The sequence below is a fragment of the Triticum urartu genome, chromosome 3A (assembly GCF_056163025.1).
Source record: "Triticum urartu cultivar PI428250 chromosome 3A, HENAU_Tu73, whole genome shotgun sequence".
NCBI lineage: Eukaryota > Viridiplantae > Streptophyta > Magnoliopsida > Poales > Poaceae > Triticum > Triticum urartu.
The window spans coordinates 712,165,330-712,170,211 of NC_141875.1; positions in this window are offsets into that span (position 1 = coordinate 712,165,330).

Sequence of the window (4,882 nt, forward strand, 5' to 3'; positions counted from 1 at the left end):
TTGTTTTTACACAGTACCCTGCATAGGTCCCCTGCTTCTGGCCAACTTGGTCTACTCCTTCCGTTCCTAAATTTTTTTATAGATTTCAATGTAAACTACATAAGGAGTAAAATGAGTAAATGTACGCTCAAAAATATGCCTATATACATCCATAGTATGTAGTTATTATTGAAATCCTTAAAAAAGACTTACATTTAGGAACGGAGGAAGTATTTTATAGCTTATGGGGGGAGCACATGCCTAAATGTCAAACAATCCAACCAAGAACATCAAACACTCATCAACGCGTACAAGATTGCTAGACATACTGCATATATAATTAACCTCTGCGGCCACCATATAAGTTTTTCCAGATTCAAACATTTGTGAACATTGACAATGTTTATAGAATTGTCTTTAACATTTACAATGCCATTAGATTCATCATGAAATATGTTTTCATCTGGTACATATTCGTTAGTGTGCTCATATTTTTCTTCTGCAAACTTGATCAAAGCCTAAAAATTTGACTCCAGGGAAAAACTTATATACACTTCAATTTGGTAAAGAGATAGTAAGACATTGCACACAGCTTGTACAAAAAATATCACATTTTAACTAGTGCTCTTTATCTTATTTTTATTGGTAGACAATAATTTACCATTAAGGGTACTCCATTCTAAGATAGGGTAACTCGATCGTAACTAACTAGTGTAGTCATCGCAACTATTATGTACTTGTAATATAGTGATGATGAATTGACATGTGCAATTCCGGCCCATGCATCGATCACACGTTGGCGGTGGCGGCAGCGGTGGCATTAGCGGTGACGGCGGCGGCGAGGCCGAGCTCGGTGAGGTGGAAATATGTGTCTTCTGGGTGGCCCTCAACATTCCTTGGGCGATGCGGCAGCATCCACCACCCGCCCTTCGTCCTGGCCATGCCCTTGCTCAACTCCTGCCGCCACCCGTCCGGCACCATGTGCTCGTCCATCAAGAAGTCCATCGCCCTGTTCACCAGTGCCGGATCCTTGCCCTCGAGCTTGAACTTCTTGTCGTGCCCCTGGTAGTCGGACGATGTAAATGCATCATTATGTAGTTATATGAGTTTGTATGAATTTGAGGTATGCTAATTAAGGTGTCCGGTTGTGAGAAGGTAATTTAAGGCTTAACCGGTCAGTCGGACGCGCTCAGGTGCCTCCGTAGATGTTTGAAGGGTCGGATTTATCAAGTCTGGTTGTAGATGCTCTAATGTGCTAGCAACTGAGGTGCCCATGCATGCGTGCATGTTCATTAGCATAAGCACGGGATGTACGATTTGTTGCATGCCGGTGACAGGTCCGGCCGGGACCATGCACGCACGACTCAAGTGTTCGCCCGGTTATATCCATTTGGCAGAATCCAATCAGCACCATATCGATCCAGAATAAAACGGACAGGCCCATCACCAAACGGCGCGTAGTGTAGTGTGCGCGTGTTCCATGCTCCGGTGTCCAACTCGAGCAAGTTTTTTTTTGGTCAGGCAAGTTTTTTTAAACACAGTACATTGTGTAAGTCTTTTTTTTTTGACAGCATACATTGCCTAAGTCTTTGGATGGATGTAGCATCACCAACTTGCGCAAATCTTTGGTTCGTTCTGGTATGACCAATACCAGTTCAGTTAATGATTTGATTTTCTGGAGTTAATTATTTGTTAAATAGCACACTGCTCATTGCATTTTAGGCTTCTTTTTTGAGGGGTTCATTGCATTTTAAGCTAATAGACGTGTAGTATTGGTGGTGAAATTTTTTCTCTTGGCAAAACATTTGTATTTTCTTACCTGGAATCATTCCTCTGATTTGGAATAGTAAGTTACTACCTTGTTTTCATAACAATTCTATCCGTGGAAATATCCATAAGCCTGCTATATTTTGAGTTGTCATCCATTATTTCATCTTAGCTAACTTCAAATCATTCATATCTCTTAAAACCAAACTTTGATTTCAAAACTTTTTACATATTTGAACTCCTGTTGCAAAGACCTATAAAACAAGACTGATTTTGGATGCATTTTCAAGCGGTTCAAAATTCATGGAATATATTTCACATAAATAACATCCATTTCAATTGTAAATTTTTGAAATAAAATATTTCATTTTTTGAAATAAATTGTTACACATTTTCAAATAATCAGTTTCACAAGATGGCATTTCAGTTTCATATAGTTGCCATTTTTAGAACCCACATTTCACTTTTCACTGGTTTGTTTCACAAAAATTACATCTAGATTCCACATTTTTGAAATAACATATTTCAATCTTTAAAAAAATTGTTACACATTTCCAAATAATCACTTTCGCAAGTTAATATTTCAATTTCATATTCTTATCCTTTTCAGAAGTCACATTTCACTTTCCACTTGCTTGTTTCATAAAAACCACATCTATTTCATAAATTGACATTTCAGTTTCATATTTTGAATAAATAGATTTCCAGTGAAATATGTTGGCTTCACATATTTCTAGTGAAAATTAGGTTTGTTTCACATTTTCTAGTGAAATAGGTTTGTTTCATATATGGAATGTGAAACATAAAAAATTAAACGTGTTTGAAATGTATCCAAGATTGTTATAGTTCTAAAGGTCATTTCGCCAGGAGTTCAAATATATAAATTATTTCACAAACAAACTTATATTTTCAAAAGATATGAGTTATTTAAATTGTCTAAGATCAAATAAAGTTCATGGATTTGTTTGGGAGGGAGAGAGAGAGGAGAGATGTGTAACTGGCGTACTACACTGACAACAAGATAAAATTAAGTCTATGCATGTGTCCTTTTTCTGACTATAGGTAAACCCCGTGCATTGATTTGACTCTAAAATATAAAAGGCTAGTCATAGTGAGAGTAACTTAGCTAGTAACATAACGCATCCCAAAACAAGTTTACTTATGTGGCACCTAGTTAATGAGGAGAGAGGTGTTTGGAGTAACATATTATGTTACCATCACATAGCGCTTCCCAAAAAATGTTGAGTCTATGAGCTAATAAATAGAGCAATCTATGACGCTACTACTATATTACTTTGCACTATGAAGGTAGTAACTTAGACTAGTGTCACACTAGTCTGAGTTACTCCCCACTATGACCAGCCTAAAAGGTAAGGTGCACAATACACACATATACAACCGCCGAACCACACTGGGCCCTAATCGCACAAATCTTAAAGAATGTGGACAGTGGCAGATGTGCCCGCCCGGATGTACAGGTAACAGACTGATTTCCTATGTAGCGCCCTGTCTTGGCAGGTTCGCAAGATTTCTCTTGGGGAACTCAACTCTACCAGTCATTTAATTGCAATCGTGAGCTCGTGACATTTTGTACTTACCCGTTGAGGAAAATGTGACATAACATACATACTATTGCCACATATACTGCATAGACAATTAATCTATTTTGCTAAACTACGGTACATATAAGTTTTTCTAGATTCAAAAATTTGTAAACATTGACCAAGCTTATAGAAAAATTATCAACATTTACAATACTATTAGATTCATCATGAAATATGTTTTCATTTGGTACATATTCGCTATTGTGCTCATGTTTTTCTTCTGCAAACTTGATCAAAGTCGAAAATTTTGGTTCCAGGGAATAAATTATATACGCTTCTATTTGGTAAAGAGATAGTAAGACTTTAACTAGTGCTCTTTGCCTTATTTTTATTGGCATACAACAATTTATCATAAGATTATTTGACGATCCAAAATTCCATGAAGGCTACTCCATTCTAGATAGCGTAACTCGTAACTAATTAGTGTAGTCATTGCAACTACATATATACTTGCAATAGTGATGAATTGACATGTGCAAGTCGATACGGTGCGTCGATTGGTCATGTGTTAACGGTGGCGGCAGCGGTGGCATTGGCGGTGATGGCGAGGCCGAGCTCGACAAGGTGGTGATCGGTGTCTTCCAGGTGTCCTTCGACATGCTTCGGGCGATGCGGCAGTTTCCCCCGCCCGTCCTCGGTTCTGACCATGCCGTTGTTCAACTCCTGCTGCCACCCGGGAGGCACCATGTGCTCGCCCATCAGGAAATCCGCTGCCTTGTTCACCAACACTGGGTCCGTGCCCCCGATCTTGAACTCCTGGCCACGGCCCTGGTAGCCGTCGAGAAGGTGGAGGTGCGCTTCAAGGTTGTGGTAGCACGCCAGGTCAAATACGTTCTTGAGGATGGGCGAGAGCATGTGGTCGAGCACTATCTCCACGCCGATGTGGGAGTAGACGCTGGGTAGGCCGAGCGCACTGGCCATCCGCAATAACGGCATTGGGAGGACTGCCTCGGTGAATATGTCGGGCACCTTGCGCACCAAGTCGTGCACCTTTGAGGATGGGCAACGCATTCAAGCCAAGCTCCTCCTCGAACCGCTCCTTGAACCTAGGGTTCCCCACGCGTGAGCCTGAGTAGGAGAAGATGCAGACGGGCGCCTTGGCTCCTCCGGTGGACACATTGGAGCCTGTGTCGGCGATGTCCTAGGCGCAGAGGACAACCTTCTCAGAAGCCTCAGGATCCTTTAAAGTTGCCAAAAGGCTGCGCTTTACGAAGCAAGCTCTCTTGATGAAACCCCATTCTATTCTATCAAAAGATTTGACAAGATCCGTTTTTAGCATAAAAGCTTTACGTTTCCAAGAACTAAGTTTAAAAGAATGAATAATCTCTTGAGCAACAACAATATTATCAACAATTCTTCTTCCTTGGATGAAAGCTTGTTGAGATTCATGAATGTAATCCGGAAGATCTTTGAGCCTATTAGCCAAAGTTTTAGTGATGATTTTATAAATTACATTACAAATACTAATAGGCCTAATATCTTATGCTAGCTGAGCATTGTCTTTCTTAGGAAGTAAAGTGATGTTTGTTTTA